Source organism: Pleurodeles waltl, chromosome 3_1, assembly GCF_031143425.1.
Source record: "Pleurodeles waltl isolate 20211129_DDA chromosome 3_1, aPleWal1.hap1.20221129, whole genome shotgun sequence".
NCBI classification, from domain to species: Eukaryota; Metazoa; Chordata; class Amphibia; order Caudata; family Salamandridae; genus Pleurodeles; species Pleurodeles waltl.
In genome coordinates this window covers 91,359,968-91,374,749 of record NC_090440.1, presented here as the reverse complement: position 1 = coordinate 91,374,749, position 14,782 = coordinate 91,359,968, and the positions used below count along the sequence as shown (strand labels likewise).

The 14,782-nt window shown below is 42.8% G+C and overlaps 1 long non-coding RNA gene across 1 annotated transcript in view; it reads left to right on the top strand.

Moving 5' to 3' along the window:
* The window catches only part of LOC138285959 (uncharacterized), a 132,132-nt gene extending 117,721 nt beyond the window's left edge, over positions 1 to 14,411 (top strand). The window contains exon 4 of the long non-coding RNA XR_011201671.1: positions 14,337 to 14,411. This is a non-coding gene — a long non-coding RNA (uncharacterized lncRNA). The remainder of the gene's footprint in view (positions 1 to 14,336) is intronic.
* Positions 14,412 to 14,782: the final 371 nt, after the last annotated feature.

Here is a 14,782-nt window from a genome sequence, read left to right as displayed (position 1 = left end):
CTTGACAATGCCCCTCCTCAGGGCAGGTACTCCTTCCTATTCCAAAGATATCATGGGCCTAAGTCTTGCATACTTATGCCCATGAGCGGGTGCTACACTACGGACGTGTCCTGCCAGATACTGTTCTAGGTAAACCAGACTGGCTTCCACAATGGTCATGCTGGCACAAGTATCTCACTGAGTGGTGACGGACCAAATTTGGAAATCTACCACCTTCAGGAATCACAATCTTCTTTGTCCACAACACACGTAAGAGATACTAGAGCAGGCTCTACCCTCTCCTCTGGAGAATAATCTACCCTTAGCAATACACATGGCACTCCTATCCAGTGCTCACCTGAGTAGCTTCTGGGCACATACAATGTCCCCCCTCTTTTGCCCTGTCTAAAGTCATAACATCACCCATCTTGGTATGGCCCCATGGTCTTTCTCCCACCATAACTTTCCTTCTTTTCAGAAGAGGTTTGGGAATCTTTCCCATAAATCTCTTTTGGGGGTCTTTCAGGAACTTTTCTGCACGTATTTGTATTTTGTATTTTTGGTACTCCTAAAGCACATTCAGACCACAGGTATTAAAGCCTAGGCGGAGTGAGAGGACCAGGCACAAGCATACCAAAAAGAACTGTGAAAACAGCCAGGTTTTGAGTTGCCTATGAAACAGTAAAAGAGAATTGATTCCTCTAATCTGAGCTGGTAAAGAATCCCAAAGCTTAGCCACCGCCACCGAAAGGGCCCGAACACCTCATTTAACTTTCTTACATCTAGGTACCAGTGCCAACCTGAGGTCTGCAGATCTTAAATTATGGCATGAACAGTACAACTTAAGAACACCTAGCAGATATCCTGAACCTTGGGAGTGGAGGGCTTTATGGGTCAGACCAGAGCTTTGAAGGAGATATGTTTCCTAACTGGCAGCCAGTGCAGCTTCCCTGAGGCTTCCCCTGACGGTTAAATACTTTGGCAGACCAAGCACCAGACAGGCAGCAGCATTCTTAATAAACTGAAGCTTATTCAGAGAAGAATGATTTATATTTAAGTACACAATGTGTTGAAATAATCCAGTCTTGAATGTCAGGACCAGCAACACTCTGAGTTCTAATGGTATGAAAGGCAGAACCTTTTTTAAGATCTTAAACAGCCAAAAACATGCAATTGTGCTTCTGTTGACCTGCATGTCAAAAGTCAGGGAAGAGTCAAACATAATCCCCAGGTTCTTGGCTGCTGTGATGGGGAAAAGCAGGGACCCACAGGACTCGGGCCACCAACGGTTGCTCCCGATAGATGTATTTGCCCCAAATATCAACATCTCAGCTTTATCCCCATTCATTTTAAGCCAGTTCTGACCCATCCATTGACTAACTTCCCTCATGCAACCTTGAAACCTGTCAGCCACTGCTTCCCAGTCACCTCTAATGGAAACAATAAGCTGGGTGTCGCCTGCGTACTAAGATACCTGGAATCCAAAAGAGTGAACAAGTTTTGCCAAGGGGACCACATACAGATTAAAGAGGGTCAGGCTGAGAGACGATCCCTGAAGGACTCCGTAGGGAAGCTGACTACAGCTAATCGTGATTGATCTGTCATGAAGAATTGTTTCAAGTATTCAAGTATTCCAAGAGCTGCATCCCTCAATCCTGCCTAATAGTCGTTGTACTATGAGCTGGGGCGAGATGGTATTGAAGGCTGCCAATAAATCCAATAATACGAGGATAGCAGCATTCCCCCGGTGTACCTGCCTACGAATTGTGTCTGTGGTAGGAATAAGTATGGATTCAGTGCTATAGTTTTTACTGAACCAGTGTTGAGAGGAACCCAAGCAGCCATGGGCAAGATGATAACTGGCTAGCTCATGGTTATTATGTTTTTCGAGACTCTTGGCAGGAGGAGGGAGCTGGAACAAAGAATTTTAAGGTCACCAGGGTCACCTCCAGGATTCTTTTTCAGGGGCATAACGACTGTCTCTTTCCAAGTTGGAGGAAACACCCCCAATTCCAGCACCTCTTCATACACTTTCTCTAGCACCTATGTAATGGTTCCATAGCTATGTGAAACACCATAGGCAGACAAGGATCGTTTGCTGAGCCCGAGTTAATCCCTGTAATAAGGTGCAAACTTCGCCAAAAGGCCCTCTTATCCACCCCATCAGTCAGACCAACCTCTGGCTTAGCAGACTCGGTGGGAAGAGAGGAAAATCTGAATAGATCTTCAACATTTTATCTCTGAAGACCCCTGCAACCTTGCCGCAAAACATTTGTGAATTCTCATTCTCCTGAGATATGTCTGGGACCACTAAGGAGCGTACTACTTTAAACAATTCTTAAGGACATTTGCTGCATCCCTAATCTTCTGCGTACAGAACCTAATTTAAGCCTCTTTTACAGCCAGTTTATTTTTACACCATAATTCCCTGACCTTCACCTTCTCAACTGGTCCAAGATCCAATTTCCATTCCTATCTCCTGCATAATCTTTGGAGCACCTTGAGCCCCTCAATGTACCATGGAGCCGAGACTCTCTTGTTAGGGCTGGATCACACACTCCCCAACGGGGCCACTTATTCGACCGCTGCCCTGACCCAATGATTGAATTTCTCCATCAGTGGTCCTTAACCCACCAATAGCCTTTCCTGATGTTTGCCAAGGGCTAATAGTAAATACTGCTCCTCTACTTTGTGTGCAATGCTACAGAGCTGATCCCTGGGGTACTGTAGTTAGGTGTCCCCTAAATCGAAACTGCCAGCATCACTGGCCCCTGGTCCCAATCAGGCACGGACAGGCGCAGACAGGCTTGCCTTAGGAGCGTCCGCAGCCTGACCAGTTTAAATATCAGTGGTTGGCACATGGGACAAGAGGGGGGCGAGTCCAAGAAAAAGACTGGTCCACCACCTCCCTCAAACAATGTCACGCTGGAATGGCTGCCAAAAAAACACCCGTGCTCTAACAGGTCCTTCAGCCCCCACAGCGCTTCCAGAAACAACAGGCAAATGCTCCACTCCTAACTAAACACTATGTGCAAATGTGCTCGTTGTGTGGCACAAAGTTAAAACACTAGTTTTGTAACCTAAAATTTCACAATTGCAATCAGCCAATCTTCCAAGCTAAAAATATAACAATTAAACTTGGTAAATATCATAAAAGCACAGTAAAACTCCAGCGCTCTCACCTGCTGCACCATCAGCGGCCCACCCGGTTCAAATACCAGTGGCCAGCACATGGGGCAAGAGGGTGGCATGTCCGCCACCTCTCTTAATGGTATGCTAGAATGGCTGCCGAAAAAACACCCCAGGCTCTAACAGGCACTTCAGCCCCCATAGAGCTTCCAGAAACAACAGGCAAATGCTACACTCTTAACTAAACACTATGTGCAAATATGCTTGTTGTGTGGCACAAAGATAAAACACTAGTTTTGTGACCTAAAATTTCACAATTGCCAATCTTCCAAGTTAAAAAGATAAAAGTTAAATGTGGTAAATATCTTAAAAGCACAGTAATCACAGTAAAACGCCAGTGCTTATCCATGTCTCAAGACAAGAAAACATATTGATTAGCAGTAGCATGTGGTCTTGCGATATCAATGCAACAGGAAGTAGGTAGCCTAGCACCCAATGAGAGGAAGTTCTTTCTTATGTCCAGATCACCCTCATTCAAAATTATCTGGTGCATACAGACGTTTTCTTCCAAAAATTCCATACCTTAAATTCAATCTCTACTTGGCATTAAATTGTGTCTGTTTCCCTTGTAACGCTTCCTTAAGATCTTCTTTATGAACCAAAGCAGCTATCTATTTTTATTACATAAATTATCCCATTCCTGAGGGTGAGGAGTACTGGTTATGAAAAGATGATCATTTGCTTGGTGTTTAATCAACTTGTCCCGGAATGCAGCAATTTGTTTCTTTTTCAAGGGCACTTCTGTTAGCATGCTCTAAAAGACTCCACATCCAAGAATAATGGTGAAAGAATGTATTTGTAGTACCACAGCACCGTGGACCGTCTTCCACCATTCACAGTTTACATTGACAGGTCTCCCACATTCCACTAGTCACCTACTCAATGGAATGTGGAACGCCATACGTAACATAACAAAGCGTGTGCATGGAAGATGCACTAAGACAGTGCTAATTAACCTAAGAACAGATATAACACATCTGCCTTAGTGGGAACATGAGCATAGATTACAGGAAAAGCAACCTGGAAACATAAACAACCTATGAAGGAATACTGTATAAAAATAGACTTAAATTTACTTGACATTCTCTGTAAACCTTCTAGGTACTTTTCTAATCCTATTTGTTATTTTGACCCTTGAGGCAACAGAACCAATATCTCAGTTTGCACCTTCATTATATTCTCATTGTGCCTCCCACTTTGACTTACAGAATGCTTCTCCATACCAAACTTCACAATAAAATTGCTCTCATAATTTTCTGCATCAGTATCCTCATCGTTTACCTTGTGTTTCTCATCATCACTTCTTTTCAGTCTGCATTTGGCAACGCTCTTCACATTCCACACTTCACCATCTGGGTAGCAACACGATTTATAAACACTTTAACCTCTTTCATGGCTTTACCAAATTTGGAAAAAACTGTTGAAAGAACCCGGTTTCAGGATTCTCACCCAATTCCCCAACCATAATTCCATTTACTTTAGTTTTCCATTTGGCATCATACCACTCTTTGGATTTGTCCTGCTTCCTATTCACTACTACAGCAACTTTTCTCACATCACATTTCTCTTCCACAAGTCCCCATCTTTCTTTGAACCACTATGGACACAATTCGGAAGTTGGTACCTGCTCCTTCAATAATTTAAAGAGACTAATCTCAGTAGTGGTATGGGGTGTTATCCTATACACCCACAATCTTTTCCTCAACATGTTCTTCCAGTCACGACCCTGATTACATGCTTCTATGAGATACCCCTTTAGAACATGGTTGAACCTCTCTACCTGACCATTTTCATGTGGTCCATACATGTTTGAGAAAATTTCCCATTTCTGTTGAGGTCACCTGCACCCCATTATCTGTCACTAATACGGACGGACGCCCCACCCTGGCGAACACTTGTTTAAAAAATTCAATCACATTGTTAGCAGTGGCTTGTGGAACAAACTTCACTTCCGGCCGTTTGGAGTGATAATCCACAAGTACCAAGGTAATCCAACTGTCCCTGGGCAGACAATTGAATGGACCAGAAATATCAAATGCTACTTCTGCCAGGGATGTTTCAGCCACTCAACACACTTTAAAGGTGCTGAGGTAACCTTCAACATTTTCTCACCCCCAGCACACACCTCACACTCCCTGACGGTCCTGTCCACAATTCTCTCCAAGCCAGGCCACCATAAATACATGCATGAGAAGTTTCATGGCAGGCATACCTGGAAGCCACTGATGAGCTAACTTGAGAATTGTTTCTTGTACTCCCTTCCGGAGATACACACTTTCCCCTCTTAAATAACAAATCCCCCTCTACTTCTAACTCATCAGCCACCTTATACATACATAACCAATCTGGCTTAACTTCTCTCCATTTAGGCCACCCCTCTAAAATGCATCTTTGAGTAGCCTGCAGCACTTCATCTATTTCCTCACTATCCCTCCAGGTTTCTTCTGAAATATCTTCAAACTATTTCTTCACCGGAGCCTTTATAGTGCCAATCATGTCACTTTCTACTACAACACTTTTATCCTTATCTTCATAGCAAGGTAAGCATAACAGGAAGTCAACTATCACAGTTTTCCCTGGAACAAATGTACCTTAAAACAATACTCCTGCAGTCTCGAAGTGAGTCTAGCAACACATGCTATAGAGGTCCATCCTCCCACCCCCAGGGGATAAAATGTTAACTAAGAGTTCATGATCTGTTTGCAGTATAAATTTGCTTCCCCAACCAAAGTTCCTAAAGTGTTCTATGGCCCACATGCATGCTACCAGTTTCCACTGATCCCTCTAGCCCAGCACATTCACTTCCCATACAGCCACGTATAATTTTATCATAGAACTCCTCCTTTTACATTCAATTTTCACATCCACATACCCATCCGTGTCAATTGTAGATCCATCAAAACTCTCCACAATGATATCTGAAGGTTGTAGATCATTAAATTCCAAATCTCCCTTAAATTTTTCATAGAAATACTTCCTGGTGATTATAGTTCAGTGAGAACCTGGATCTGCCATTAGCTCCAACTCAATTCCTGCAATATGTACCACACACCTGGGGGTACTTTCACAACCTGTTCAGCTTCTCCCGGTCTTCTTTCTAAAATCGATACAACAATTCCTTCCCTAGTGCTATCACTTTTGCTATAGCTACACTCGCACCCACACCTAGATTTAGTCAGTTCCTCAGCACAAGATGCATCAGTATGTGGTGGGTTTGAATCTCAGTTCCATCCTTAAAAGTGCTTCCTTAAACACACTGATGTCACCTTGACCATCCATAGTCATCACTTGGGGCAAGGTTCTGAAAATCACTTGTCCTTCTGACCCTAGATGCTTAGTGTCAGTCCAGCCATCAGATCATTTGCATCCATGGCTAAATCAAAACTTCGATAACTCCAGAAAACAGCAAACTCCCAAGAGGTTAATCCGCTCCTGTGCTGCTAGATGTGACATCAACTTCCCTCTTCAGCTCGTAGCCATTGTAAAAGGCTCCACTTCCAAAAATGATGGCGAATGAATTTATTTGTAACACACAGCACCATGACTGTCTTCAACCATACACAGCTTAAACTGACAGGTGTCCCACATTCCACTGGTCACCTACTCAATGGAATGTGGAACACCATACGTAACCTAACAATGCGTGTGCATGGAAGATGCACTAAGGTAGTGCTAATTAGCATGAGGACAGATGTGACACATGCCCTGATAATGTTAGCTTGTCTTAAGACTATCTTGAGAACTTTTATGGCCCTGTGCAATCTTAAGGGGACCAGGGCTTTCTCTGGGGTACAGCTCATGATGAAAGCTAGTGGACCAGCTGGTGACCACTTATTGGATGTGTATGGCTGTGAATTGAGGCATGGTAGGGTGAGAGCTGGTCTGGCACCACTCGCCTGCTGGCACTCTGTTCTGCCGCTGGGGAAATGGGCCACTTTTGGTTGGTCTGAGGCTGGCGATGAAGAGGACAGGCAATGTGGAGACCCCAGAGGATAGAAGGCCTTGAAATCTGGACTCAAGCATAACGATAATGCATTGAAACCGTCATGTTGTGAGCAATGAATCTTATTAATTGCACTAATAATTTGCTATGGGGATCCTCCCAGGATGGCAGCCATGTTGATGTTTGCATTTATCACGAGGGATGAGAATGGCTAGCAAGCAGAATTTAACATGCAGTTCACTATCTATGATTTGATATTGATATTAAAAAAGTCTGCATATTTATCTGGGCTATTACATATGTCATTTTTGGTTTTACTTTTGTAACAATGTTTTCTAATTTTTGTGACATAGCCCATGCACTATTTTCTTATAAAATGCTTGTATATTGTAGTACAGAACACAGATACCCTTTTGGGTCTTCTTTGCCCTACAAAATTCAGAAATATTTAAAATAAAAATGAATTAAAAACCTACTTATTGTTTAAGAGGTAGATATGCAATGCATGGTGTGTGATAATTACAGCTGACATTTCTGTTCTAGCCAATAGATGAATTATTATTCATATTTACTTAATTTCATGTATTGACATTTTGCTTATGTAAAGTTCACTGACCCCCGAGGAACTTTTTGGTTTATGCTGTATAAAGGCATAACTTAGTTTCTTACTTACTACCCATTATGCCAACTGGCATGTAGGGCAGCACCAAAAGACCTCCACTTCTGTCTGTCTTGTACAAGTTTCTAAACTGTACCCCAGGTGTGGTCCAGGGTCTTCATCTCTGATTCCACAGTTCACCTTCACATATTCCTTAGACTGCTTCTCTTGTGGTTGCCCTCTATGGTTCAATGGAGAGCGGTTTTTGTGATGTAGTCTTGTTCTCTTCTGATGGTGTATGCTATCCATCTTCATATTTTTCTTTCAAAGATGGTGTCCTTGCTCTCTCGCAAGATGATTCAATGCCAGAAAATGAGCAAGAGTCTTCTCAGGTTACTGGCGCGTGAGGCTGACAGTTTGGTGATGACGTTTTTCATCATCTGCCAGTATTCTGATCCATACATAGTCTGGAAAGAACGCAGCCTCAGCTTGATGTGGGTGCTGCATTGAGTTGACCACCTCGTATTGTTCAGCAACCAGAAGATATCCCCAGCCTTGTTCAGTATGCTTTCAATGCCACGGCCCGCCCCTTCATCATGTCTGATAGTTCTGCATTAATAATATACGTTAAAAATAAATGTTTTTTGAGTAACTAATATTAATTAAGGAATGCTTAGTTTGCTCCTGATAAGCCATTAAAAGAACAGTAGAGCTGCCACAGAAACCTTCAGGGTGAAGATGCTGTGAAGACTACGATTGAGCAGAATGTACATAAGCGTTCTTCTGCTTCAAGAGAGGTCAGACACAGAAACAACTCATGATGCAACATATACAGGGAAGCTGCACGTCCCAGCCTGAAACAGTAAAGAGAAGTGAGAAATATATATTCCCATCAACAAGGCCCAGGAATTCTTTACATTTTAGAGGACATTTGGCCTCAAAGAGAGAACTTCTAGGAGGAACTATACTTATGTCAGTGCTAGGATTGTATACTAAAATGCATTGAAACACCAACTGTGCCTTCCATCTGGGATTCTTGCACAAAGTGCATGTGGATACTTATGAGAAATGATGTCAAAGCCAAACCAATAACCATGTGCTTTGCTGGGTTCAAGCTCTACACTGGCGAGGGCGAGAGAGAGAGAGTTTTATAATACATACATTACTATAATGCTGTACCATACGTATGGCACTTTAACTATTTGCATGACAATGAATATGACTGGTCAGGGTGAAGGAGAGAATGGAATAATTTGTGTCCCTTCTTTCTAGAGGAGATGGATCTGCCTGTCCTAGGCTTTCACCATTTCTATCTACATTTCCAACCTCCTTTGTTGGTGCTCTCATATCCCTGTAGACACGGATTCCTAGCAATGGGGCAGCTCGCAATGGGGCAGCTCACACTTAGAGCTCTTCCTACGGATTTACGTGACTAATCCTTCAGATTGCTATATGTTCAATCAATCAATCAATCAATAAATTTATAAAGCGCGCTATGTACCCGTTAGGGTTTTGAGGCGCTAGGGGGGGGGGGTCAAGGGGTGCTGCTATCGTTCGAAGAGCCATGTCTTGAGGAGTCTCCTGAAAGTGAGGAGGTCCTGGGTCTGGCGTAGTGAGGTCGGGAGTGAGTTCCAGGTCTTGGAGGCGAGGTAGGAGAAGGATCTGCCGCCAGAGGTCTTGCGCTGGATTCGGGGGACAATGGCGAGGGCAAGGTTGGCAGATCGTAGTTGACGTGAGGGAACGTAGAAGTTGAGTCTGGTGTTCAGGTAGGTAGGTCCGGTGTCGTGTAGTGCCTTGTGTGCGTGGGTGAGGAGTTTAAAGGTGATCCTCTTGTCCACGGGGAGCCAATGGAGGTCCTTCAGGTGAGGGGAGATGTGACATCGGCGGGGTATGTCGAGGATCAGGCGGGTGGATGCGTTCTGGATGCGTTGGAGTCGTTTGATGTCTTTTGTTGGGATGCCTGTGTAGAGTGCGTTGCCGTAGTCGAGTCTGCTACTGACGAGGGCTTGGGTCACCGTCTTTCTGGTTCCTGTTGGAATCCACTTGAAGATTCTGCGGAGCATTCGGAGGGTGTTAAAACATGAGGATGAGACTGCGTTGACCTGTTTGGACATGGTGAGGGCGGAGTCGAGGATGAATGAATATGAATATGTTCAGCTCCTAGACTCGCAGGGAATCACTCTCTGCAGAAACCCTGTTCTGCTTGGAGTAGCTTAACCTGATGGAATCCTCCTCTTTCATTAGACAGAGGAGTAAAATGATGCAGGCTTACTGTAGCAGGTCAGGACCATCATAAGGACTAGTGGCTCTGGAAGGAATGAAAGATCCCCACTGGAGCAGGTGAGTACAGGACTTTTAGAATCCCTCTATTAGCACTTGGCATGTGGTACCAAACAGTAGATGCAAAAGGAATTGGGTCATGTGAGTGCATCACGATTGAGAACCAGCATCAATAAAGAAGACACAGGTGTCAGCCTTTTACTACAGGTGGTGTTGTGTTCAGGATTCAGCGCATCTTTAGAGAAGCAGCTCCATCACCAACAAAAAGATTTGTACTGCAAACCAAAGGAATTTGTCCCAGGTGCAAGAGGTGGCCCTCCAGTCAATCTGAATCTGCACTCAACCCCCAGCAACATTCAGTTCCGGCACAATGACATCCAGGAACCAGCGGTACAAAACTGATGGGTCTATTAGGGGCAGAGACCAATCAGCAACCATCAATCAGCAACCAGCCTGTTAGCACTCCTGCTATTAACGCATGTTAAAAATTGTAATATTGGTTTACATCACCATACTGTGTTCTGAGGCCTTCTGCCTGAGCTTTGCATGTGATAACATTTGCTAATACGACAATATTTTTTTAAAATGGGAAATATGGGCATCATATACCTTATAAACTAGTCATGTACTAACGCCATGAATTTGACAGTAAACGGAGAGCCAAATTTACAAACTTTTGGTGCAGGGCAGCACAGCAAGTCACCTTGCTGCGCTGCCCTGCATCAAAGGGAAAGGGCAGGAATGCGCAGTATGGAAACAATATGGTGCATCCCTGTCCTTTCTCACTGCACCGGTGCCATTTTGGCTGCCTAGCGCCAACGCAAGCCCCTGTGGTGCAAGGGTGTCTGTATTGCATGCAGGATTGATTTTATGCAGGAAGAGGCACCTTCATGCACAAAAACAATCCTGTGAGGCTTTTTCCTCTTTCTATGTGTGCTGCAGAATGCAGCACACATAGGAGGAAAAAACAAGGAGAAACAAAGGTATTTCTCCTCGTTGCGCCTCACCTGGGGAGGCGTAGGATTTTGATGCATCCTCAAGTTTACCCGCGTTAGTATATCAAGAGATGCATCAAAAGCTATGGGTGTTGCGTGGGAACACCCACCGCAATGACCCTGAAACACCTCCCTTGTGCAGAGTAAGGCAAAAGAGCGGTTTGCGCTCCCTTGCCTTACTATACATTTATGAGGCCATTCAAAGCCACGCAAAGTGGCTTAGCGTGGCCTCATAGATATGGTTGCAAGGTTTACGCCGCCGCTGCATCACAAAGAGTGACACAATGACGGCGCAAGGGGCTCTTAAGTATACCAGAGTGTGTCTTTTATTTATGTATGTGTGGGCGCCTGTGTGTATAAACAGATACAGAGACACACTCAGGTTTATTGTTAAAATCATATATTTCATTTGCGAACGGTATCTCAGAATGTGCCCATATTTGCATTTGTTTTCAGGGTAGTACAACTTTAAAGGTTTCCATAGTGAACATCCTATTCTTTACACATTAGCCCTTTCAAAAGAATGAGATTTTTTTTATTTAAAATTATTGTTTAGATCTGTTGCTGATACACTTTAATGCCTTTGAGCGCAGTAAAGCTTTAGTGTTTTAGTGTTTTGATGCTGGGTTACATCCAAAGAAAGCATTCAAATCACAAAAGTAGGAGACTTTCTACTGCATACAGAAGTCTGAAGGGTGAGATGGAGGTCACAGGAAGTTAAACATGGACCTCAGTGTCGTCTTGCTTCCTGCGCTTTCGAAGCCAAAATCAGTACAGGAACTTCACTTAGACTGTTCCTTCCACCTTACAATAGTGACGGAATTTAGCTGGAACTGCAACCAATAGAATTTTATTTTGCTGTAAAGCAGCATTGTGAAGGACATTGCGTCACCACTAGGGGCAGGTGCTGGAGTTTAGTAAAAGGATGCGTTTGTCACAGACAGATCCAATCTTACAACAAAACACAGAAGGCTTTCCTGTTCAACCTAGTCTTAAATGGCGAGAAAGAAAGAGTAACTCTCTTCCCTTCCCCGCCGGCTAACAACATCCCACCTTCGTTGGTCTACGGGTACCCATCTGTAGGGTCAGTCAGTGCACCACAGGGACAGGAGGCCAACATACATTTCCATAGCGCATGGGTGATCCTCAGAGAGAGGTACCATGCTGAATTGGGTTGGAAGGTGTTCGCAGGGTGAGTGGGTTGTGAGGGTAGGGAATTGGGTAAGGGTGCGATAGTCAGCTCCTGAGGGTGGCTAGCTCACGGGTTAAAAGCTCTTGGCTCATTCCGTGGCTAAAAGTAAATTGAGAACCTAAGTGTAACGTCCCTGAAACCTTTGTTTTTTAACTGAATACGCATATATATATCGTTTTAGTTAGGATTTAGTTTCTATAGAAAAAGCGTTTTTTGTTTTGCTAATAACTTTGGCATCATTTGATGAATCTTCACAAAAAGATCCAAAAAACACACACAAAAAAAACTTCAGCATCTGTATGGAAAGTTTCCGGGTGATCCGTCAAGCGGGGGCGAAAAAGAGGGTTCCCAAAACACGTTTTCCCCATTTATTTTTCCATAGAGATTTTGAACAGGAATAGCGGCTGAACAGCTAGAAGGATTTACACCAACTTTGGCAGAAAGCTAAGTCCTGGCCCAGAAAGCAACCTTTTCGGGATTTGGTGAGAATCTAGTGGTTTTCTAGTTATTACATGAAAACCAAATTTGTATATATAGGGATGCGGATCCTACTCGGATCCTCCACAGACCCTGGAGAAAAGCAAGGCCTTGATTTTCTGGCCACAACTTGAAAGAAAAGTTGCGGCCACGATTTTGTTTCCTGCATTTCCTAAAGGGGTTGGGGGGGGGAAGGGAGGAAAAAACAGTCAAAAAACTATATAAAGGGTCGGGATACAGGTACCCTGACCCCATAGGACACATGAAGGGGTCCCTTATGTATCCCTCATGGGAAAAGAATTGCCCATTTTTTTGTTGACGGACGATCCATGGATTTGAGGATCCTCCTTAGATCCTGGGGAAAACCAAAGACAGAAATATTAACGTATCCATTAAAAAAAAAAAAAATTCACTAAAAAAAAAAAAAACAAAGGTTACAGGCACGTTATGGTGGTGTTTTACCCATACAAAACCACAGAAATTCAGTAGTTATAGCTATACTTATCTGAAGAAACTAACTCATGCAAGAAAGTAACTATGAGCAACAAGTTATAGTAAGTATAACTATAACTGCTGAATTTCAATGGTTTTGTTATTGATAAGGTCACTGGAACATGTGCAGCTAGGTTATTGATCAAATAACTATGCATGGCAGGGCGCACATTATAGGTACCTTAGGGTGAGAGATATAGTTGCTTGAAATAACTAACTATAACCTTTGGTTTTTTAAGTGAATTTAAGTTTTTTTAAATTCTATTTCCCAACTATAATGTCCCTGTAACCTTTGTTTTTTTAACGTAAAGTAGTTTTCATTACTATACAGTAATCCAACCACGACCGCGCACAGCCTTCAGCTGTGCACGCCAACTCCTATAACCACCCAACCCCTATAACAACACAAATCTGCGTTGCGCATAACCTTTGGCCATGCGCAGCTGGGGTTGGCCACATGGTCAAGCCCTGCGGGAAACCCCTACAACCACCCAACCCCGCGCTGTGCACAGCCAGGCCTGGCAGCCAACCGTCCTGCACGCACCTTGTGGTACTCATGACCCACAACAAAAAATATACATACTAAGTTATGACTCCCTTCCATCTCATGCCTTGAGACCATCTAATGGGATAATTGCATTAGCCAATGCTTACTCACCTGCATTTATACAGATCCACACCATTGATATCATCTTATATTATTATATTTATGAGTGTGTTTTAGTGAGCATATACAGTTCATGGAAGATTTAATGAATTACTTTAAATTATTTATTGTCAAGCATTCAAGGACATATATTAAGAACATATGGAGTTTATTGTTATGTGAATAATTCAGGTTGTCCCCAACAAGTTTGGTAGAACATGCTGTATTGCTGAAAGAAAAAGTTTTTCATTATGGGATAAGAGGTACACAAACTAAATAAGTCTCAGAGGAGTTTATATACACTATAAGTATGTGGGTAATAACATCTGTAATTTGTAAATATGTATAACATCATTATTGATATGAAATAATTTTCTGGACTTTGTGAAAAATTGGTATTATTACTTTTTTCCGTCTCGTTTTTATCAATGGTCTCTGTCAGTATTATTTGGTGATGGGCAAAATTTTGTGTGGTTTTAAATGAACCCATCAGAAAGGATGGCTCTGATTTTATAGTGTAATTTCTTTTATATGTCTTTTTGTAGCCCTGAAGAAGTCCTTGAGTAGGATGAAACGCGTTGGCTACTGTTGGAGGCACTTTTATGAAGTTTGTATGGATAAAGAATAAATAATTTATAAGAACAGATTGAAGCTCTTCTGAGGATTTACATGAATTTATTTGAATATCAATGAAAAGTTTAAACCTTTGAAGGAATTTTCTAGAACTGTATTCAATCAAATTTTTGCATGTTATGGGTGACATCGTGAATTTTGTGCTTGGGGGTTTTTTTTCTTCAAATTTTCATGGTAGGGCTGATGCCGTAAATGATGGGTGAAAGGGACTGACCCCTTTTCCCGTTGCACTCACTACAACTATTTTCCTACAGTGATGGGTGCAGTATGTTCTACACTCCAGTCCTTTGTGAATTATTTGTTACCTTTTATTTAGTTTTATTTAATACATTCATTGCCCAAAAGGCTGACATAGCTC